The sequence below is a fragment of the Chiloscyllium plagiosum genome, unplaced genomic scaffold (assembly GCF_037043375.1).
Source record: "Chiloscyllium plagiosum isolate Xiang-an unplaced genomic scaffold, Cpla_swu_hap1 HiC_scaffold_21, whole genome shotgun sequence".
In the NCBI taxonomy this organism is placed as follows: Eukaryota; Metazoa; Chordata; class Chondrichthyes; order Orectolobiformes; family Hemiscylliidae; genus Chiloscyllium; species Chiloscyllium plagiosum.
The window spans coordinates 90,920,902-90,946,368 of NW_028270159.1; the positions used below are offsets into that span (position 1 = coordinate 90,920,902).

The following is a 25,467-nucleotide window of genomic DNA, read 5'->3' on the forward strand; positions in this document are numbered from 1 at the left end:
AGGCCCTTCGGCCCAACAAGTCCACACCGCCCCACCGAAGCGCAACCCATTCATACCCCTAACCTAACACTACGGGCAATTTAGCATGGCCAATTCACCTAACCTGCACATCTTTGCACTGTGGGAGGAAACCGGAGCACCCGGAGGAAACCCACGCAGACACGGAGAGAACGTGCAAACTCCACACAGTCAGTCGCCTGAGGCGGGAATTGAACCTGGGTCTCTGGCGCTGTGAGGCAGCAGTGCTCACCACTTTGCCATGTTCCGCACGTCAATAATACTCAATAGTTGGCACTCAATAGTAGCTGGAGGCAAATGCTAACATAAGGACTTAATTTATCTTGCCTGACCAGTTACAGGCATGGCAAGTTTGACAATCCAAACTGCTTGGGATAGGGGAAATGTAGTTCTCCAGGATTGTTTGCAATAACTACAACATATGTTTGATCTTTTACGTAATTCGTGCTTCATTTGATATTATATTCTCCAAGGCAATTACTGGAGAACAAGCAGTTCCTGTGAAGTTATGTAGATATTTCCTTCTGCATCCAGGAACCATGGAGCAGGCCCTAGTTACCACACTCAGCTTAACCCGCAAAATATGGATTACATGCAGAAGTTGGAAGATGGTGTTCTTTCTTACACAAGACCTTTGCAGTCATAATTTTATGAATTCTGGTGAAGCCTGCTGTTGAACTGAGAGCTGGATTATAACGCGATGGTTAGCAGTGCTATGGGTGGCATGGTACTGACAGTAGCTAATACAGAAGTTGCTACCTGGTCACAAACAATTATTGAAATTGCATGATCCCAGGAGCTAACAGCAATAACAGAGTGAACGCAGGGCAACGACGTTTCCTTTGCTGCCATTAGTGATGGGGATTGCTGAGCCTGTACTAAAGAGATTTCCAGGCAAAAGCTCACTGTGGGAGTTGAGGAGCTCTATTGTTCACAACATAGACAGACATGAGTGGCTCTCAAATGGTGCCTTCATTTGCCCACCACTGACAAGATAATATAATGGTGCAGAAGGGATTGGGTTTTGATCCTGAACTCGCCTCCACTTGGCCTGACTCATCAGAATCTTGGCAAGAGCCAGTTGACGTGGAAAATTCAGCCCTGTATGTCGAGACAGTACCAAAGGTCCTCATTGGAGACATTGAAAAATTGATTGCCTCGTCTCCATTTGGGCCTGGAGCTCTTTAGTTGAGATATTTTGAGACGTTTCAACAAGTATAAAGTATTGAAGAAATGAATTGGTTGCATCGTATCTCCCTTTCTTTGCTCCCACACTCCACCCCATAACCTTGTCTTGCAAACAGCCAATGAGGGTTTTGGGGAAATAAATCACCATCTACTGTAATTGTGCCTTGAACTAGTTTTACAAAACTAGCTGTCCATGGCTTGAAATACTTACTCAATGTTTCAGGTTAATAATGATGATTTTATTGTGGATATAGATGTGCGCTTAAAATGACTGAATAGCACTTTTCTGACTATTAGCAGACCACCTGACAGTCCATAGTACAAGGTCGATGGAAAACTGTACACTCCAAAATCTATCATGAAAAAAGTAAGTTTGAAAACAATATGTGATTAATGTTTTGTTTCATTCAGAGTACCCAAAATAGAAAGGAAATTACTTTCTAGGTACTTTTCAGGAAACATCACACAGCAGCGCAGGGAACACCACTCCAGGCAAGAGCATTTTCATTACTGTCTCTCTGTTATCTGCATTAGAATTCGGGCTTCAGAACTTTGGTTCAAGAATATTGTATTAGGAGAGGACATCAAAGATACTTCATTGTAAGTTTGCTTGCATTTTGTTATTGAAGTTTCTAAACTCTGAATATGAATACATTCAAGAACTTGATATCCCCTTTCTGTGGCTAATCGTTATCACCAGCAACAAAGGTTTTGAAGAACAAATTCACCATCTATTGCAGTCACCCATCTGGAGTGTGACCAGTTTCACTCAAACGGCTGAATGCAGGCTGCAGTCCTGAATCCAGAATCTTCAGTCTCTCAAACAGCTGGCACACAATTGTGGGATGGAGCCAAATGCTTATTTAAATAACTTTATATTTCTTTTATGACTAATTGCAGGCATGGTAAGTGCGACAATCCAAACTGCGATGGAAATGAAACCTATAATTCGTCAGGAAGAACTGAAGAAATTAAAGAGTCAGTTTGATCCAAAGTGCAATTTAATTCCTGATTAATATTGTATTTGGAATAAAGGTTATTGCTGGAGAACCAGCAATTCCTGTGAAGTTATGTCGATATTTCCTTCTGCATACATGCGAGAACAATGTCAAATACGCTATTCCAGGCCATAGTTAGCACATGACAGAAACTGCTGGGCCTCTGCCTCCCAAGTGGGTATTTTTTCTAGAAGTTAGATTGTGGTGGTCTTTCTAAAAAACAAGCCATTTGCAGTAATAATGTTGTGAATTGTGGTGGAGCCCTGCTGCTTGGACTGAGAGCTGGACCCAGCGCTGCTGTGAATGATGGTACCACTAATGTTGGCATGCTGCTGATGTGGACTGATCAAGAAGCTGTTGCGGGGTCACTATCCCAAGAAGGAAACGGCCAAATCTCAAGAGCTGATGGATCAATTGGAGCAATAGCAGAGTGGCAAACCTTTCTGTGCCACTATTAATGTTTACAATTGCTGAGCCCTTTGATGAGGAAAAGTCAATCCTGTATGTAGAACGAGAATTCAAAGCTGTTAAATGGAGAAATTGGACAGTTAGTTGCCTTTCTATAATTGCCCTCAGCTCTTTATTTGAGACTTTTCTAGACTGTGCAACACGTGTAAAGTATTGAAGAAATGGGTTTGTCACATCCGTCATTCCCATGTTCCAGCCTGACTGTCAGTGTCTTGAAATCCTGACACTCTTATTCAAGTTTCTAAAAATGTTTTTAGTCTGAACGTAAATGTTTGCTTCAATTGACTTAATGGCACTTGAAGACCATTTGCAGCTCTGAAAACATCAACTGCTGAAAGTGCGAGGGAGCTGGTGTTTCTGCTTCTCCAGAAACTAAGAAGGTCATTGAAAAGTAAGCTGAACACAATGTGTGACTGTCTACTAATAGCTAGCAGATCTGGCTGCATTTGTGGAGTGAAAGCAGAGTTAATGTTTTTCGTTGAATGACTCATGTTCACAACCTCACTTGACTCCAGGTGAACTCTGCTTTCTCTCCACAGATGCTGCAAAATATGTTGAGTTTCTCCAGCAACTTTTGAATTTCTTTCAGATTGTCAAGTTCCACAGTTTGTTATTTTACATTAAAAAAATTATTGACTGGCATATAATCTTTGCTCTATCGTTAGTCTTGTAAAAAAATATTTCAGGTGAAGGTTGCATTGAATGCTGCAGACCTGATGCTGGGACTGAAACCTGGAGGTTTTGGCGTATGCTAAGGATGGTATATTGCCAGCAGTGACCAATGAAGAGATTCTTCATTGATGAAGGGCTTTTGCCCGAAACGGCGATTTTCCTGCTCCTCAGATGCTGCCTGACCTGCTGTGCTTTTCCAGCTCCATTCAAATATAAAATAAGAGATTCTTGCCAGGGTTACTCATCAGTTGACTGTGCAGCTTAGTTTCAAGAGTTGCTACTCCAGTAAGAGGGAGGACAGATCAACACATTTCTGAGCCCTACTGTTCATACTGATCATTGCTGAGGCTGCAAAGGTGGGCACAATCAGGGAAATGATGGAGGCAGGCCTGAGAGATCATGGAGAGTCAAGATGTCAAAGAGAACTGGTCTATGTCAGCATGGCTTAGCAATGAGAAGGTGCCAGTGTCCCGACCTGCCATTTTCTAAATCCTACCACCTCCCAGTTAAAAGCCAGTGAATAATTGAGCATGCATTAACACAAAGTCGTTCAATAATCATTTGCAGACCTTCAATGTTCAGGCCTTCAGTTGTTCACTTCAAAGCACTGGACTGTGCAATGAGGCTAAACATATTGAAAACACATTGACTACCAAACTCTCTGCTTCCCAATGCTATTACATCGGCCACCTCCCCTCACCCCATCTCTTCAAAAAGAACAGACCATGGTGTCCTGCAAACCTCTGTGCAAGTTGAAAAAAGGCAACATATATTGCAGTCATAGCTTTTTAAAGTGGCCTTTTTTAACAGAATGTAACGTGAACAGGAATTTCTGGAAAGCAGGAATTTCTGTAAGATTCCTCTTGACAACATCTCCCAGTGCTATAGCAAACACCACCATTCCAGACTACAGCCCCTCCCAATATTTGCATTACTCCTGGTGAGTAGAATGATTCCTCTTTTTTTTTTAAAAAAAATGTTGTATCAGCTCAATAGAGCCTTTTGATCTTCAGGGTTTATTTCCAAATGTTTGCAAGTTGTTTATAGGTGTAAGCCTTTTGCTTAATTTGTGCTTCATGATGTTTTGTGACAGGGGACGCTTTGACAGACCAGATCGTCAGGAGGATGGGAATCAAAGTTTGCCAGACGTGAGGGCAAACATGAGGAAACAAGTTTGATTTGATCTGATTTTGATGTGGTTTAATTATGCTGCATTTGGAATACAACAATGTGAAAAGGGAATGTTGGAGAACCAATGGTTCCTTTAAAATGTTTTGTGCAATGCGACAAATGCCAGTTCAGACAACAGCAGCTCCATTAAAGAGGCTGCTAGACTGCCTCCCAAGGAATTTAATATTAGTGACAGAGTTGTCTTAACCAGTAGTACCACCACCCTAAATGCTGAGACGGGAAATTACTTGCTGATCAATATTGAGGTTCTGTTTCTGGCCATTGCAGCTATAGTGAAAATACTGAAGAATTGGTTTCCTCTCCTTCACCCCACCTAATCGCTTCTCTTTGTTTCTCTTTCCTGCTCATCTTCACTCCCCCACCCACCATTCCACACTCCCTCCAGAATCATTGCCATGGCCTCCAGACTTTGGTGACATTTGATGAAATGTGGCTATGGAATGGGACCAGCTCCTGGTCTCCACGCCTTGTTTATCTCCCATACAATGTCGCCATTGAATGCTTCGCACTTTTTATAATTTAAGTTGACCAGAGGTCATGTGTATCACGGAGTCAGGCATATTCCCTAGTAATAGTTATTTGTTTGAATCAAACTTACAAAGTGCTTTCATGGTGAATTCAATACAGGCAGCATCACATCCACACCGTTTCACTGATGTCATCAATTAATCGAACCGAAATACCGAGGTCATTACACTGATCTGGGTCAGAGACCTGTAATTACTTCTGGGTTTATTATGGTCAGATCTTGCAGTAAACTCCGGATGGATGAAAGAGCAGGAAAGGAAAATGAATATATTTTTTTTCAACAATGCAGCCAATACTGACTAATATGACATGAACCTTCAGTGAATTTGAAAAATGAGAAATTACTATATTCGGATTCTGAATCAAACATTGTTACAAATTGTGCTTGTAAGGGTTAAATTAGCAATAGTATGTGAATAGCTTGAGTTTCTCTTTTCTAAGATCAGGAAGTTAAACTTAAATCCTTACATTTGGGATGTTTTCCCTCTGTCCCAGTGCAGAAAGTCTTTATTTGACCTCTTTATTCCCCAACCACCAGCTCCTACCCTCACAGCCAAAACTCTCGATGTTGATAAGAAGTGCCAAATATTAACTTGGTGATCATGCACATATTTAAAATGATCTAACTGATTCTTTATGATGAGTTGCAGCTGGGAAAATGTTGACACCTCACACTGTGAATGAGGTGGAAACCTAAGTTTGTCAGAATCAAAAGGAAACAGATTGGCAAGTAAGTCTGGTATAATGTCTGGTATAATGTCTGGTATGTTAGGGATCCAATATTGTGAAAGGGAAGTGCTGGCAGTTGTTGTAAGATTATGTCAGGGTTGCCTCACGAAGGCATCCAATGGCAGTGTGGTGAACACTAACACAGATGAGAACAATCACAGAAAACAACTGCTTGACTGGTTCAGAAATGCTTGGCTTATTTTGAGAGACCAATCTTGAATCAGCATAAAACATCCAAAGTTTTTCAATGGTCGGTTGAATTTTCCTTGTTTTTTTAGTATGAAGGTCTTGCATAGCCCAGAAATGGCTATAAACAATGGTGACATACTAAATAAATGGTTTTCTCTTCTTTTCACCCTGTACTGTCTCTTCCACACCCCAACCCCAACATTCCCTCAGTGTGGTGTACTGTAGACATCCTGTGGAAGTCAAAAAAACCATAGACCAACACGACCACGATGGTTCATGATGCATCTTGAAAACAAATAAAGTCCCAGCAACATTTTCCAGATCATAGGACAGCATTGCCAATACACTCCAGGGGGATGGGTGGTGATGGCAGCAATAACTAATAACATTAGCAAGATTACAAGACTGGGATACAAGGTATACTGCTTTGTCATTACCCCCTCATTTACTTCACCATTACAAGGGTAAAATCGGGAGCATTGGAATCTTCACCGCTCACCTGGTGATTGGTTTAATTGCAACAATAGTCAAGAAGCTCAATATGATCAAAGAGAGAGCAGTTTGATTGACTGGCAAAAGAACTAATGTACCTAATTTCCACTCCCTTCACCATCACTGAGTTACGATGTTGGGCCACCTAGCACTTACACTCCACGGAATGGACTACAGCAACTCATTACACTTACACTGAAAGGACCTTTCCTGTCTATAATCTCTATTTCTGAAGAGAACAACGATCAGCTAAAGGCCTGTTACACCTGATTCTGACTTTGCATGGATATCTCTGTTCTTTTCTTATCACTATGGCAAATAATGCGATTTATTAAAATTGCACAGGCAGTCATTGACTAACTTAAGAAAACTAGTCGATCAGGCTTGGAATATTGAATCTCAAGTCTGCGATTATTTTTTGTTGTTAAATTGCTTTGGACTTAATTCTGGATAAGGTTACTGATGTTAAATGACTGAATTTGTGCTCTTTGATGAATTGCAGTTCTGAAAACATTGTCAGTGCAAACAGTGAGGGAAATGGGAATGCAGGTTCTCCTGGATCAAGTGAAGTAATTGTAAAGTAAGTTTAGTTGCAGGCATGACTAAGTTAGTCATTATATCAGAATATGACAAACCATTGGGAAATAACTGGTGAGCTGGTAGTTTGTGCAATGTTATACAACGATCAATGGTAACAGATCGGACGCAATGATTTGATCAGTTCTCAAAGAGGAACTTGCCTATGTTCACTCCCAAGTCCTTTTACTATGTGATACTGCAAAACCTCTCCTTATGAAAATTGTAGATTCCTTTTGAAGACCTCAGTTGAAGCTGCCTCCTCCACTATACCATTAGGCAGAACATTCCAGTTTCCGAACTATGCTGTTTTTTAAAGTATTCCTTCTCACCAGTGATTTATTTTGCTGATCATCTTAAGTCAGTGTCCTTTTCTTCTCAAGCCTTTTTTAAATAGAATCCGCACAGTATGGAAACAGGCCACTTGGCCCAATAAGTCCACACCAACCCTCCACAGAGTAACCAATCCAGATGCATTCTCCTACCCTTTTACACTACTCTATCCAAATCCCTCATGATTTTGAACACTTGTAAAATGTCTTATTTATCTTCAGTTCTCCAAAAAGAGCAGCCCGAGCTTCTTCAAACTATCCAAATAGTTGTCCAGTTGCTCATCTCTGGTACCATTCTTGTGTACCTTTTGTGCACCTTCTCAAATCCCTTCCTGAAGCGTGCTGAATAAATACTAGACATGAGGGTAAAGCAGGACTGTTTATAACCATTTGTCATAATTTCCTTATTTTGCATGCCACGGTCCTATTTATAATATTCAGAATCCTAATGATATCTTCAATCTGCACTGCCAACTTCATAATTTGTGTGCATACACACAATATGTATAAAATGCATTAAATATTAGACTGGGATCATTTAAGGAAGCATTGATCCTTTTATCGAAAGAATTTAGCTTGTGTATAAAATGAACAAGGAACAATCCAGAAACGTTCTGAGTTGGAGGAGGGCTGAATTCAATGGGCCAAGAGGGCATTTGAGCAAAAATCTGGGCAATGTTCAGCTTCAGCTGTACAGTACAGCTTAACATTTCCACAAGCAGGAAATGGTGGCAAAAACAATACTCTAATTCCCTGCATGATGCTGCAAAGGATATGGATTATTGTTAACCCCAGTGAGAACTATACTAAATATAGACAGTTCAGAGGGGAAAAAAGATTAAGGGAGACTGACAGCTAACTTTAAAACGGAATCTAAAAGTCATCATTACTCACAAACAGTGAAAGGGTAGCAATTGAATGAGTGGGGCCAATTATCATGAATCCCCTGTTTAAAATTCACAGGTGCAGGGGCCTGGCTGTGGTATTATGAAGAGGAAGTTCATGCCCAGTTCATGGTGAAAAAAAGTAGTTGAGACTTGGATGAGATGACGTTTGACAGAATTTTAGAAAGGCTAAAATAAATCAAAATTGTTGATACTGGAAATCTGAAGCAAAAATGAAACTGCTGGAGAATCTCAGCAGGTTTGGCAGCATCTGTGGCGGGAGAGCAGAGTTAATGTTTTTGAGTCCTGTGACACTTGAGCATCTCCAGCTGTTTCTGCTTCATTTAGAAAGGCTGATTGTCATTGAGTGTTGATAACTGACAACAACTGAATTGGAGACATCTGAGGATACAGAGAAGAGGAGCATTGAAGCTGCCGCGGTAATATCCACAACAACCTAATCCTGTTCAAATAGAGGCATGGAATCAGAGACTGGAGAATCACAACATTTAAAATATTTTTGATCAAACTTGTCTGGATAAATCCAGCAACCAGATTCATCTTAGTGGTGGGAAAGCTTCTAATGAACTGTAATCTCAGCCTCAAGCAACAATACTGGGGAATCATATGGACTAACTCTATATGCTGACTAGAAAATCTAATGTGTAGCCTGTTTACCTAAATCATCTGATGACGGTTTATAATTCTGAATCTTCAGTTTTCTTGGGTATTTAAGCCGGTTTAGAAACGTAGAAAATAGGAGCAGGAGGAGGCCATGCAATCTTTCGAGCTTGCTCTGCCATTCATCACGATCATGGCTGATTGTCCAACTCAATAGCCTAATCATGCTTTCTCCCCATAACATTCGATCCCATTTGCCCCAAGTGCTAAATCAAGCTGGCTCTTTATTTGTAGTTGAAAGTGCTTGCCTGAAGTGTCTTAATTTGTCCTTACGTTCAATTGAAGCTGAGAAACAAACACGGAGTCCAAACTCTGTCCAAATTCTGAGGAAGTTGACAATTTAAGTTCACGAGAAAAGAAAGTGACAGTCAAAAAGTAAGTTTGATCCAATGTACGACCATGTTATGCTTCAGCATGTGTTCAGTCTCTTTCTGAACCTGTGCCAACCTTCAAAGTTTAAGTCTGTAGGATGTTGCTTGATTGAAACAGCATTTCCTCAATCAATATTATGTGTAGTGAGATTAGTAATTCCCAGGTTATTCCCACATATCTCCCCATGTGATTATACCAACTCTTTCAGGTCATTTCGATTTTCATCTGGAAGGTAACTCAGCAGTTTATTCCAGTTTTCCAGAACTTCCTCGCTGTTCAAATTAATTTGAGGAATGTCTAATTCACAATTATCTTGATTAGCTTTCGAACAGAATACATCTCTTCAAGCCACAGAATGGTCACAGAAATAGGTGGAGCAGTAAGCCATTCAGCACCTTAAGCATGCGCTGCTGTTCAAAATGATGATGGCTGATTATCCAACTCAGTATTCTGTTCCATTATTCTTTGATCCCTTTAGTCCGAAAAAAAATCTATTATGTTTTGGACTCAATCAATTTCTATGACAGTGAATTCCAAAGAGTCGCCACTGTCAGGGTGAAGAAAAGTTTCCTCATTTTAGTCCAAAATGCCCGAGCCAGTCTCCTTAGACCGTGAGCCCTGGTTCGGGACTCCCCAGCCGTGGAGAACATCCTTCCTGGTTATCTAATTCTGGACATAAACACTGGCTTGTGCTGCATCTTGTGATCTTCGCCTGGGTCATGTATGGGGAGGGTTGTTCTCTGTATTGCCATACTTTGACAGTGCAAGTTAACCTCTTGCTGACAGCAAGCTGGAAGCAAGGTAGCCATTTGTTGCTAATAAAGAGATAGGACTGAGTGCTCACTGCCCATATTCAAAAGGGAAGAATGACCTACTGAGGAGAGATATTAGAGAACTTTTTATAGCTTTAACGGTGTACACTGATAGAAATTACTGACTCCAGTAGAACACACAGGGAATCAGCAAAGGTGACCCAAAGTGCTGATTCCTAATTACACATATTACACTTTCCAAATGATAACAGCCCATTGCTTGAGAGGTTTTGCTTTTTTTTAAATTAAAATGTTCAGCGATGTATGACACACCTCTGGAGTAGGTGGGACAGGAATCCAAGTCTACTAAATCTAATTTAGGAACTTAAGCCAACTGACCAAGGGAAGGGAGACTATCATCAGAGGTCTGTTTTGCATCTCATACAGAATTGATGCAATTGATACTAATTGATACTGCCACGGCAATGCAATCCTGAGATAATCCTGCTCATCAGACGTATATGAGGCATTAAACCAAAGCCACTCTGCCCTCTAAAGGGACCCTTATTACTTTGAATTAAAGTGAGATTATATCTGGTGTCCCGGCCAATATTTATTGCTCAATCCCGATGAGCAGACCATCTGGTCATCATCTCCTTCCTGCTTTTCTCACGGTACACAAATTAGATATCACATTTCTGACATGTGACTACATGATCAAAAGTACTTCGGTTGTTGTATAGAGTATATCTGATTGAAAATTGGCTTTGTCAGAACCTGCATGTATTATTACTCAACTTGGCTGTTCATTTTTCACTCTCTTGACCTTCTGTTGTAAGAAAGCGCTCCTTTCCAACTTCCACCAAAGGAGAATGAGACAAAGCTCAGTGCTTTAACATTTCACTTTGTACTAACATCTGGATCAAACTGAAATACCATTCAATGCAAATATAAAACGAACTGAACCAGTTTTAAAGGATTAAGACAAATTATATTTTTCACCAAAGGAGTGTTTGGAAATATTTCAATAGTTCTCATTGTGTCAAGTACAAGCAAACAGTGGAGTCTGTTGCAATCTATTTTATCTTGTCTAAAGAATAGGCGGAGGAAAAGCATTGCAGGCTCTTTAAATTCGAGAATGAGGAAAGGAGTACAGTGTGGAACAGTGACTAACGGCAGGAAAATTATTCTTCAGATTAGAATAGATATGTAGTGGAATATATTAAATGATAGAATGAGAGAAGCTAAAGTGGGATATTGTCAGCGGAATGTTTTATAAGCTTGTTAATATCGGGTCAGTCAGGATCTTAATGAATGGTGGAACAGGCTCTAAGAGCCAAGTGACATATTCTCATTTACTGTTCATACCTCGAAAACATTTTGCTAGTTACTCGAACGGAGGTGTTAAACACATTTTAAACTGTTACATGGGAACATGCTGATATTTCCGTCTATGATTCCCTGGGTTTGATAGTATGTAGTTGACAAAGGCCCCAGGGGTTCTGCACTTGTTTCAGAGATCTGGAAAGAGATGTTTAGGATACTCTGAGGTGGCATTAAGATGTTATATAAATGCGCAACTGTTCTACTCTGCTAGGGTAGAGAGGATTTTCCTCTCAATCAAACCTGTGCATCATTTGACTTCAATCTGCTTTTCTTTGTTGCATTATTGTATGGAGTTTATTCTCTTAAGTCAATAGCCTGGGCTTTTCCAAACTTTAAGAGGTTTTTACTCACATTGGTGAGTTTCTATATCCCATGAGATAGATTCATTGCAATCAGTAATGGGAAATATAGCAGATCAAATATAATGTTGTTAATTGTGATTACATCTGTTAACATGGATAACTATGTGCTGTCCATGAACCTCAAGATTTAAAAGCCTTTTCAGTGGAGCCACTGCTGTTTTAACCAATGCGCTATACTGGTGAACTCACTGATTCTGAAACCTCTATAATCTGGGACAATGATGAAATAGAAACTGACTGGAACTGCAACTTATCAAGAAACCTCGTGACCTGCGAGAGGTTGGGGCCGAAGCTCAGATCACAGAGGCACTGCAAACCCAAACACCCACTGACACAGTTTCTCAAGGTGAATTATGATGTGGTTCTACACTATTCGGTTCTGATCTCTGTGGTTTGTGGAAAAAAATGATATCTGCTAGAAGACAACTACAAAGCTCTCTTGCGATAATGTGACACAGAATCAAGTGAAATTTGGAGTTCTCCTTATGGGGCTTCTTTCATCCTTTCAAGTGGCAGCTGAATTTGGTGATCAGGTATCAGTTACTATCAAATTGGATGAAATCTTGATAGTGATTCCTTTATTTACATTTCCCTATCTCTGAGGTTTGCCCCATTTCTTTATTAAAGGGCCAATGTGTGTGAGATCTCTTTAGTGCTGTCCATAGGATAGCCGTGCTCCTGCCACTGTGTAACTTCATATTGATATCTGCCTTTAAAAACAATCTGAATCTATGGTCATATACTGGTGTCGGAACTAACCGGGATTCATAATAGAATGACTAATTCTTCAACTGCTGCAAACCAATATGGGCTAGATTTTCAAACTGTCATTATCACAAAGGTGCTTTTGGTGCCACATTCAGTATTCAGAATGACAATTAGGTTTTCTATTAGTGCAGAATTTCTCTCTATTACTTTAAATAATAGTGTGATGTGTGTATGTGCATGTGGTTTGTTTCTATTTATTTCTGTTCCTCAATGGCTTTGAAATTGTTGTTGTATAGGATCAAAGGCAAAGTAATGTCTCCACAAGGACATCGTTGCTGGTTTTCCTCTGAGACCAGAGCCGAACTTTACAAGTTCATTGTAGGCCTGATACATTATAGTTAAGTTTCACCTCTGCCAGCTGGTACAACATGGAAATTTGAGTATTGATGAAAATAAAGTTTTTTTATTTAAGTCTTTAATATTATACTTATCAGGACACTCTCAAGAATTCCAATGGAAAGGGAGAAAGCATTTAATCTATTTGGGTAATGAGTGCTGATTGGTAAAGGCATGGAAAGTGGACCAGGTGATGGTTGGCAGTTAACTGCCAATGCTTGTTGTGATTCGACTAAATTGGTGATGGCCATTCTCTGCCTCATTTGGCATGACAATACCTTGACCACTTAGGCAACCTGCCAATTGAAAACATAACAAAGTTCAGTTGCCAACTGTCCATCACCATCTGACCAGGCCATTTTTCCATTGGGAACATCTCGATCAATCATTGTGCACTTTCCAAAGCATCAGAACTCTTTTCTTGTTCAGTATAAAATGCTGTTTCCCTTTATGTCAAAATATTTCTGTATTTGCAAACAATCGTTTGAATTTGAGAACCTTTTGTTAATGGAGTATCCAACATCCAGCTGATATGATTAAAATGGAATCTAGTTTTCGAATTTGAAATGATTTAACCCCCTGACAAGCCCACTTTGTTCATGAAGATCCTCTTTGAATATTGTATCAGTCTGGCTGTTGAAAGGCAGCTTTGGAAAGTTGTTTACTTTAGTCAATTTCTATTTAATGAATTGCTGAAACGGTGCAAAATGCATTCTATTGCATTTACAAAACTAAGATATCTTGTGAAATCAGGAGATGTGCACAGTGCAAATAAAAATCCCATTTACTGCTGGCCTGGACAAGACTGGTAAACTTCAACTTGTGCTTATAGAGAAAGGACTGAGATCTGAAGTGGCTCATTATCATCTAATGTGTTGAGTTTAAACTTATGTCTATCTCTAAATTCTTCAAAGCCTTGATCCACGCTGTCTCTTGTACCCCTTATATACACACTCTGTTCTTTGGTTCTCTGATTGCTTTATATCTTTTTGTCCATGAGTATGGCCAAGCCCCCTTAATTAGCTGTACTTTACTGATAAACTTCCTCAGATGCCCTCTGGTACTCATTCTCTCTTTGAAAGCTTGCTTAAAAGCCGGTTTCATGTTTTTGTTCTTGGTCCTTACTCTTCTGATACATGCCAATAAATTTCCCCTGTTTGGCATTTGGTGCATCCTTTTCTAGTTTGGAAGGTCGAACTCGAATAAACATAGGGTTAAAGACAGGATTCTTGGCAGTGTGGAGGAACAGAGGGATCTGGGTGTGCAGTACATAGATCCCTCAAAATTGCCACACAAATGGATAGGGTTGTTAAGAAAGCATTTGGTGTTTTGGCTTTCATTAACAGGGGGATCGAGTTTGAGAGTCACGAGGTTTTGCGACAGCTCTACAAGTCCCTGGTGAGACCACACTTGGAATATTGTGTCCAGTTCTGGTCGCCCTACTGTAAGAAAGATGTAGAGGCTTTGGAGAGCATTCAAAGAAGGTTTACTAGAATGCTGTCTGGACTGGAGGGCTTGCCTTATGAAGAAAGTTGGAATAAGCTCAGACGTTTCTCTCTGGAGAGAAGGAGGAAAAGAGGAGACCTGATTGAGGTATACAAGATAATGAGAGGAATAGATAAAGTCAATAGCTAGACACTTTTCTCCAGTGCAGGATTGACTGGTACAAAGGGATTTATATTTAAGATATTAGTAGAAAGGTATAGAGGAGACGTCAGAGGTAGGTTCTTTTCGTAGAGAGTTGTGAATGCATGGAATGCATTGCCAGTGGTGGTGGTGGTGGAAGCAGAGTCATTAGGGACTTATAAGCGACTGCTGGACATGCACATGTTTATCAGTGAGTTGAGGGGTGTGCAGGTTGTTATTATATTTTACATTTGGATTAAACCTCGGCACACCATCGTGGGCCAATGGGCCTGTTCTGTGCTGAACTTTTCTATGTTCTATGTTAAAGCATCTCATATGTGTGAGTATTTAATGTCCACTTTGGCAGATTTAATTGATTCTAATTGGAATGTATCTGCCAAAGCTTTCGCAAAACTGAATCTGCAAACAGCTTCAAACTGTGCACACATCCATCATATAACATTGCTGCTCCACATTAACGTTTCAAATGCACTGCTCCATTCCAAATAGCGGAACACCCGTTCCCATTCATAGAAATTTGTTTCTGATGGATGGAAGTGGTTGTTTCTGTACTTCTGCCATTTTTATTGAACTCATCTCAAGTTACACTTAAGAATTTTACACTCAGGACAAGACTGTTTGTGTTAAGCTTTATCAATTTTGACCAGTTTGCCAGCTCTTCATGTTCTTGAATATTGGAATGGGACTGGGTTCTGTAAGCCCTCTAGGGACAGGCGGCAGGTCATTAGGTGGATAATAATAAGGGAAGGAAGGAGTTTCAGTGGCTCTCATATTTCCACCTCCGTAGTATTTTATTGATCCCAAATTAGGGAAAGGATGGCCACTCAGGTGGTCAATGTAGAGTCTGTTCCCGCCAATGCTGGCAGTTTGTTAGCAGTAGGTGGGTCCTCCATTGTGTGGGAGACCTCCTCCTGCATCCTAGAGACATGCCTGCAGGATGTCCCTCCTAATGAAGTACCTTATGGCTCATAACAGGGCATCCCATCTGCATACTGGAACAGTCTCCTGTCCATGGTGGCGATCATTACGGGAATTGGAAATCAGAGTAAGTGAGTGAAAGAAGCTGTGAGGGCTAGAGTGTTCACAACATTCCCAGGACCAGGTTGGCAGGTCCTACTGAGACCATTAATAAGTCATTAGGATCCCCCAATTGGAGCATGGACACTGGGTTACTCCTACTCCTAATAAGAGTACTGTGATTATTGCTTTTTCAGTGCTATCAAGCAAATAGTGAAGTGTGGCCATGTGATAAAATCATTTACATTCAGTGCTGAATACTTGAGACTTTTTTTGTGAGAAACTTTATAATTCTTCTCGATGTTCTTAATACACTTTTTGTTTCATACAATGGTGATTTTCTACATAGGATTACAGAGGAAAAACAGACCATTTGGCACAATCAGTTCATGCCAGCGCTTATGTTCCACTCAAGGTGTTTCACATCTTTCCTCATCTAAATGGCCCATTGTAATTCTCTATTCCCATCCCTTCAAAGTGCTCGCCTTGAAATACATCGAAACAATTGATTTCTACTATTCCGACTGGTCACATATTCCCCGTTGTCATCATTCTTTCAGTGAAGAGGTTTCTTCTGAATTCCCTTTTGGATTTCTTGAGGTACTGTCTTATATTGACAGTCTCTAGTTACGTTCTACCCCGTAGTGAAATGTTTTCTCTGTACCTTCTGTTTTCAAAACCTTTCATAATTTTAGAACTGTCAAGAGAGAAGTGAACAGCACAACAGCACACAAGGTCAAAACAGGAAATTATTTTTTACACGAATGATATGGTGAGATTATCCGTAGTGCAATCACTTTTGTCCATTTCTTTTTTGGTGCAGTTTATTTCCCCAGGTCTTTCTGTGCTACTGGTATGAAATTGAAAAGGCACCCATCCTCCATTTTAAGCTAAATGATAATAAAAAAAACAGCGTTTATATAAAATGTAACATGATTTATGAAAACATCTCTCTCGGCTTATACATATTCACAGCCATGTAGAGTTATACAGGGAGAGGCTGAATGAGCTGGGGCTGATTTCCCTGGAGCGTTGGACGCTGAGGGGTGACTTTATAAAGGTTTATAAAATCATCAGAGGCATGGATACAGTGAATAGTCAAGGTCGTTTTCTCTGGGGTGGGTGGAGTCTCATCTAAACCTCGTGAGTATAGGTTTAGAGTGAGAGGGGAAAAAGTTGAAAGTACCTAAGGAGTAACTTTTTCATGCAGGGGATGGTGTGTATGGAATGAACTGCCGCAGGAAGCAGTGGAGGCTGGTGCAATTTCAACATTTTAAAGGCATCTGAGTGTGTAGATGAATAGGAGGGTTTAGAAGGATATGGGCCAAGTACTGGCAAATGGGACTAGATTAGTTTAGGATATCTGGTCAGCATGGGCAAGTGAGACTGAAAGATTTGTTTCCAAGTTGTACATCTCTATGACTCTATGATCTACCCCTTTGCTCTTAATGTACTAGTCGAATCTCTTTGGATTATCTTTAACATTATCTCCCAAGGTTATCACATTTTCCTTTCTTGCCCTCCTCATTTCCCTCTTTACAATGTCCCTGCACTTCTTGTACTCTTCGGGATTCATTTGATCTCATTTCTCTACATCTAATATACGATTCATTCTTAATCTGAACCAGAGCCTCAATATCGTTATTCCTCCAGTGTTCCCTCCTCTTACCAGCCTTATCTTCACACCAACAGGAACATCACGCCTCCAAACTCTCGACATCTCACTTCTGAAAGCCTCACTCTTGCCGGCCGTCCCTTGAGCTGCAAACAGTCTACTCCAATCAACCCTTGAAAGTTTTTGTCTCATACTATCAAAATTTGCCCTCGTCCAATTAAGAACTTTAACTTATATATAATGCCAATCCTTTCCATAAATATTTTACAACTAATCGAATTATGACCCCGGCCCCAAAACGCTCCCCTACTAACCATTCAGTCACTTGCCCTGCCTTATATCACAAGAGTAGGTCAGGTTTGCTCCTTCTGTGATAGTTACATCTGCATATTAATGAAGAAAATTGACTTTAGCACTTACCAAATTCCTCACCATCCAAGCTCTTAAGACCATGGCTGTCCCACTTTATGTTTGGAAGGTTAAAATTTGCTATTATTCCAATCCTATTATTCTTACATATAAATAAGATCTTTCGACATATTTGCTACTGAATTTCACTCTGACTACCGGGGGGACTATTACAATCGCATAAAAGTAATCATGCTTTTCTTATTTCTGAGTTCCATCCACATAGCTTCACTCGACCATCCCTCAGAAATCCCTTGTGTTAGAACAGTAGTAATGTTTCGCCACAAGAAAAATTGACTCCAATCTCCTTCGAGCTCTTCCAACTTCTGCCGTACCTTTGATGATGGGAGGGGCTTTGAACATTAATTATTCAATTTATTGGTGATGGTTAGTAGCTGAAAATAACGATACTATGGGTGACTTGGGTGATGGGAAATAAACGGTTACATTGTGTGGAAGGAAAATTCTGGATAGAAACAAGAATTTTAGAAACGAACTCCATTCTGTCTGCCCAGGTCTTGCCTACACCGCTCTACCTCCAGATTACTTTCCTTTTATTTGATGAGTTCAAATTAATCTCAGCCGCTGTTTTGAACTTGTTAACCATTTGTTAACGGGTGTTTGCCGTTTCAGAATGTAGGTTGCCTTATCGTGTACGTTCTCAGAGTTCAGTGTTTGGAGTCCTTGTTGGTTCAACCTGTGCTTTGATCTATAATGCAAAATTACAGAAAAATATTAATAGCAATTTAAAATAAAATGTTAGGATATTGGAAGAACAGCTAAGAGCTTCAAAGCTTGACAGACGGCTTGTGGGAAAGGACATGGAAAGCAGCAGGGTTTCCAGAACTTCTAATCTCTGCCTTCCCTGATCGAAATCTTCCTGTGATTTATAATTATTGAGGATTGTTATTCATTAATATCGGTGTGTCAGATAGATCTCAGTCTCAGGGAGGGGTGACGTGCATCTTTGTTTTGTGATGAACTCAGGGGAACATACAATAGTAAGGGGGTAAACCCAAAGGGGTGCAGGAGCAGAGGATCCCCCGTGTGTATGTGCACAAATCAGGGAATGTACCATGACACAAGGACAGAAGAGCAAATAAACCCGACTTCATCACCCTACGCTGTAGAGAACAAACACACAGCAATTATGTTAAACTGAAATAAAACAGTCTCTTGTCTCACCTGGAATGTTGCATCTAGTTTCAGGTGCCACGTTTTTGAAAAAAATGCAAAGTTATGAGATTGGGTGCGTGACTGATTCACAACACTATTCCCGGGATGATACACCTCACCAACTCTGAGAAATTGGGACTGTTCTCCTCTGCTGATAGTCTCCAGACTCTGTGACCAGTTGCTATGATTGGTTCTCAATTCCGTCTTGCGTCATATAGATCTCAATGGCTGAATATTTCAGGTACTCATGAGCTGTGCCTTGCCTGATCACAGCGACCTCTGATTTATTATTTTTGAGGGTTGCTGTTCAGTAATATCCCTGTATCAGACAGATCTCTGTCTCATTTCCTGGGATTTGACAGGTATGGTGTGTCAAGTAGATCCCAGGAATTGTGCTCCATGAGATTTATGTGTGAGAAAAACTCCAGCTCTGAAAATCCACCCTTGGATTGTGCACGTGTTGTGTCTGAATAACTGACTGAACGTTGACATTTTTGGCTGATGAATGTTTCGTTGGGCGCTTTAGGTGGCGATTTCTGCATTACTAACCCAGGCTTCCCTGACATTGGGAGTACTTTTAGTTTAGACAGTGTAGAGTAAACTTTCAAACTCCGTTGTCTGCCTTTTTTCGGCTTCTGGTGGAGCCTATAAAATTATCATGAGGTGACCCGAGGCCGTGACCCTTGGTGCATAAGGGAAATGTTCTCTAATCTTTCTGCCTCTGGAGTGTTCCATCAGGCATATCGTGTGAAAGATGTATTTACATTAGTGGGCTGCATGGTAGCGCAGCATTAAACTAAATAACTGGATGTAACACAACCAAACAGAACAAGCGAAAGTATTTGGCTGGGAAAGGAGTAGGATGTGGGAAAATGTATTATTACTGACTGGCCTTGAAGAAAGAATTAAGCAAACTCAAGGTTAGTGCATATTCATTCGAGATTTATTAACCATTTCAAAAAGCATTTTTATCCAAAAGATTGATGTAAAAGCTAACAGAAGTGAATATAATGGCTGGATGCCGCATTGAGACGAGAACACATGCGCTGTGAGCTGGGAATTTTCATACATCAGTAACAGTCACAAGTCACAAAGGCTCATCAGAAAGGGTAGGCAACCATTCTGAGTAAGGAACAAATAAAAACAAAACAAACGGGCTTCAAACAACTGGGAAGCTACAAATTCTTCCAACCACAACCATCTCAAAGATATCAAAGTAAGAAGGAAAATCCATCAATAATTGTCTCAGTTACAGGTTGATAAACTGAAGTAATCTCACTGTTAGAGTCTGCAACAGGACAGATTGGAGATTGGGAATTCAGAGACCTTGATCAGCAGATCAGGAAAATCAAAGGGGTCCACAACTCATTCACTTAACCTGGAAAAGAGAGAGAAAGCAATGATGCAGATGTTTATGATCAGGGACTTTCAGATTTAATGTTTATTGAATGGCACACTTAGAGATTTCACAAAACATATTGGGCTGCTTGGCGTGAAGAAAGATGTGATTATTCTCACCTTCACCAGAGTGACGGCAGCGCTGTAGAAAATACTCAGGAAGAACAAGGTGATGAACGTGGAAGCAGTTGTCCAGATGTTGCTGTTATCATCCTCATAGTCTTCAATCCAGGTGCGATCTATTGAATCTATGAATATAAAGCCGAGAGAACGCATTGAGATTGTTTATTGATCCAGATCGATCTATCTGCATCCAAGTCATGTAATTGGAGACCATTACATCTTCATAAAGCAGTCAGGGATTTCTCAAGTGTGACTCTTATCTGTATCTATGAGTGCGTTATTGACTCAGCAAGAAATTACAAATACTAACTGCACATGTTCTTTCTTCATTGTCCATGTCAGAACGTTTTAAATTATTTTTCTTTTCATCTATTATTTAAGGATATTATTATTTGAGGAATGCTTATTACGAATGATGATTTTAATTATATCATTATATTTTAAATATAGGCTGTGACAGCACTTTAGTTGAAAATTGTGGCCATCACTGAATAAAAGTTCAAATGTGATTCTCGTCTTTTGTATTGATGACCAATTGCTTGGCAAATCATGAATATAAGTGACATCACAGTCAGGACATTGCTTCATATTTTTGTTTGAAGGATCTGTATATTTAGGAAAATGTTTTTGTACGTGTGTCCCTTAATTTATTTGATCTACTGCTTGGTGTGTTTGGCTTTCCTTTAATGTTTGTGTATGTGGTTATAAGAGTCTCTTACTTCACTCTAGCCCATGTTGGAGTCTGTGCATGAATAAACATATTCCTTTTCCTTTACTGCTGGTGTGCTCATGTGTTTGTGCACCTTAATTTTGGTCTTTTCACATTGTGTAAGATCATCATGCTGATATGCCACTTCGTTGCTGCCTATGCTTATCTTGTAATGTCTTTGTGAGTGTTCACTTTTCATGAGTGCTATCTAAAATGTGTGCTTATGTGCCAGTTTCAGATCCTACCTACACTGGGTTATTTTCATGTTTATGCTTAATAAATGTTAGCATGCAATGTTATGTTTTGATGGATGCTTATATTTAGATGATGATGTTTGCTTGTGTGGCAATCTTTCCCAAACCATCTCCTGATCAGCTTGTTTGTGCTATTGTTTGTGGATGCTTGCTGATCCTTGTGCCCATTATCCTTATTTAATAAACGCCCGTCTATTTGTTCATCTATGCACTTGTGTGTCTGCATGTGAGACTCTGAATTTGTGTGTTCGTGTGATATTGTATACATGCTGATCAATGTGGTTTAATAATAACTAATTAAGCTGCCTCTGTCATCGTATGTTTGTGATTCTGAAAATGGGAAAATAATAATATTAATGTTTATCTCTGTGCACCTACGTGCCTGTGTGAGTTGACATGTGGGAGGACATTTTTCAGATTTTGTATCTGTGTGTTCATGTGTGTATGTCTGTACGCATTGTGCTGTATGAATGTATATGTATTCATGCCCATTTGTGTGTTACCGTGTGTCGATGTTTCTCATGGTTATGTGTGAGTACTCCTGTTCATTTGTACAAATGATTTTCTTTCGGTGTATGTGAGTTTTTGTATGAGCAGAGGTGGGTGTTCAAGTACCACTTGCATGTGTGGCTCTGTGCGAGTATGCGTGTGTGACATCTTATCTATATGCACATTGGAGTGTGCACATAAATATGTGTCTTTAGGTGAGAGCCCGTATATGTGTCATTACGTGTGTATTTGCGATCATCTCTCTGTATCTGTTCTTATACCAGACTGCAATTTTCATTATTCTAATATATTGTTCTAATTTTAATGCATTGCTCATAATTAGATTTGACCTTGGTGTTACAGGAAACATTTCCCATCGTCGTGCAGAGATAAGCGTTTTATGAGCAACTCTTCTGTTGCAGTGATAGAACTTCTGTCTCTGAGAGAAAAGGCGTGAGTTCAAATCCCCACTGCTCCAGAGATAACATTTCTGAATATGTTTATTAGAAAATGTCTACTTGTGTTCTGTATGTGAAACAAAATGATATCAGGTATTCGAATACCAGAATTGATCCCATGTGCTCCAGAAAACTGAGACAAAACTATGGAATTCAAACTGGGACGATGCAAACACCAGTTTTGGATTATGGGAATCAATGTTAATCATTTGTTAACAGAGCCAAGCGTGTCTAACATGCTTCAAAGGTATTGTTTTGGATGGAAATGTTAAATCTTTGGACAGTAAGCAAGAAGTTGACTGTCCCTGTTAACAACTGGGTTACGTTACAGAGGACATGCACCATGAAAACTCTGCACAGGGAGCAAGAGGACAGACCATTCATCGTTCCCCTCCCCTCTTGCTCCACAACAACTTATCTGTTGATTCTCTTTGGTGTAAAAGTGAAGATACATTCTGTCAACTCATGCGCTGGCGCAAGATCCCTGGCAGTTCCCCAGAAACAAAGGTTACATTCAAACTGTTCTGCACTCTTTACGATTGGTATGTTCCAATCAAATTTAATTTTAAAGTGTCTTAAATTTACATTTCCAATTGGTGCAATTTGACACTTTAAAACTGACATGAATTTTGTAAGAATGTCCAATTGGGGGAATCAAAAACATCAAGTTCAAAACTCGTGCCCTACCCTTGACATAAAATGGACATTGTCAGATTTTGTCACAGAGGGATTTCGGATGGATAACGTTCTTGGCGGAATCCTGCAATGAGTGAGCTTTACTCTATCTCTGACCCAGGGTGTATCTGAGCAGAGAACATTAACTGCACAAGACACTCGTTCTAGACCTGTTAATAATCCACTTTAACTACACAGATGGAATGTAAGTCAGAGTGGGAAACAACTAATTCAGTATTTAACTCACAACTGGAGGAAAAAAAAACACTTCATTACTTCTGTTGAATTATTAAATGCAACTTTGAGATTTTTATTGACATGAATTAACAGTGTCCATCAGTGCAAGTGAAATGTTTACAAAACTCGGTTTTTTACCGCTGGATTTATCGACTGTTCTGTTGATGATCTTCAATGGAATCGCTTCATGTCCCACCACACAGGAGTAAGAAGCACCGCTGGCCCACTCCTCCGCTGTAATGGATAACAGGCTGTAGATGAAGAAGGAGGTGTTGTCACTCTCCGCCATCACCTCGCTGTTCTTGTAGTTACTGGGATTCACCGGCTTGTCATTGTTTGTCCACTTGATGAAGATCTCTCGGGGAGAGAAACCTCTCACTAAACAGGTGAGGGAGAGAAACCTCTGAGCGGAGATTTCTTCTGTTGGTGGCAGGAGGACCGACACTGATGGCTCCAGCGGATTAATCACTGCAGAATATTTGAGACAAATATAAATCAACCAAAAAAATCCTGAACCAATATCACAATTTCACTAAATATTATAATACGCCTGTTTAATTGGGATTTATTCACTTTCGATTTCTAAAGGAGCAGAATGGTACGCATACAGTTCAGTAAAAAAAGGGAAGTTTAATGTGAAAGTTGTCTCCAAGTTTCCAACCCACAACAAGAGCATTCTGTCCATTTGTCATTGCTGATGGTGACGTCACAACCCAGGCTTCTTCCCACCTTATCTGACTTAATCAGAATACAATATCCTTTGGTCCATCATTTTCTGAATCAGCTACTTAGCTATCAGATGCATCATTAATGCCCCCAACGGTGTTGGTTCATTACCAATCAAAGCCTGTCATTGATGTTACTGGATCTGGATTACACATGGGATCCTTTGTGCTTTAATCTCACCGCTCACCTTTCTCCTTGTGGATGGAGTCTCTCAGCGGAGTCGTTAGATTCTGATGGTACACCACACATTCAAAAGTAACGCCAATCAGCCAGGCTTCAGTAGAAATGTCTAATTTGCTGATCACGCTGTCGGGATTCTGTCCAGGCTGCTCAGCAATCTCTGATTTCAGAGGCGTCTTTTCTTGTTTCCAGGTCACATTGACTCCAGAAGGAAGATTGGACACAATGCAGGTTAATGTCACCGTCGCCTCCAGTAAGACTTGTTCTACTGGTGGTGGGAGGATTTTAACGGTGTTAGGGTGGCACTCGGTATCTTCTATGAAACAAAAATCAAAGTCAATGAAAAATGCCCATTTCTGATACAAACAGCCAATCTTCAGATTACTCCTTCACAGGGTGAAGACACCACCTTCAAAATGGCAACTCCAACTATTGCTGAAACGATGCTTACTATTGTTGATGTATTTTGATCTGTGAAACATTTGTGATTACCTATAACATACCCTGTGTAATTATTCCGAAAGAACACTGGCTTTGTAACAAGTGAAACCTGTGAAAAAAGTAAAATCTTCAAAGATACCATCATGTAACCCATGGAATGACCTTTCTTTCAGAGTTTGTCTCTCACCTAAGACCATCCATTGATACTTGTGACAAGAGTAATCTGAATATAATGAGTTCATTTCCATGTTCATAATCTTTAGGTGCAAGTGCTGCTGGTCACACTGACTGCCAAATCAAATCCCAAATTTTGGACAGATTATAATAAATAATAATTATTCTCTTTGCAGAGTTCTAAAGTGTTACAGAAGCAGTGAACAGCCATGGAAATTCTGTTCATTATATTTAACATGATTAAAAATACTTTGCGTTATTGGTGTGATGTCATTCTCTAATTTATGTCATTGTTCCTCGTGGGCTGTGTTTGGAATAGATCTGAAAACAAGACATTGAGTACAGCATTGGATATCGAGAAGGACACCCATCTCCTTAAGTCTTTCCCTCCATTCAGTTAGTTCATAACTGGTCTGTACTTTCACTTTATTTACCAAGCTGCATTTTTTAATTTCTTCATAGAGCAGGAGAGAAAATAAACAAACAAAAGCGTCTGAAATTAATCTACAAACGCGATGGAAATGTCACTAATTTTATAGACATCCACTACTCACTGTGTAAACATCGCCACCCCAAACCAGGCTAAATCAGCCTGTCTCGAGTTCCTAGTTCATTCATCCCTATTGTAGCATTCCCACCAGAATTTATTCTCCTGCCTCATCCACTAATTACAGAGAGCATCTTAAAGAAGCTCAGTGAGATCACGTTTATCCCAGTTCATCAAATGTGATACCCACTTGGTCTGTGGTCTGATCCCATAAATGAAGTTTAAGAGCTCAGTACCAGATAAAAATCGATGTCGTACAATGTCCAATAAA

General features: G+C 40.0%; 1 pseudogene across 1 annotated transcript in view; it reads right to left on the bottom strand.

Annotated features, from left to right (window-relative positions):
• Window positions 1–23,201: 23,201 nt before the first annotated feature.
• LOC148146492 (Ig heavy chain C region-like) overlaps window positions 23,202–25,467 on the bottom strand; it is a 28,743-nt pseudogene continuing 26,477 nt past the window's right edge. The window contains exons 6-7 of the transcript XR_015760768.1: window positions 24,042–24,350; window positions 23,202–23,596 (exon numbers count right to left, since the gene is read on the bottom strand). The product of XR_015760768.1 is annotated as an Ig heavy chain C region-like (transcript). The remainder of the gene's footprint in view (window positions 23,597–24,041; window positions 24,351–25,467) is intronic.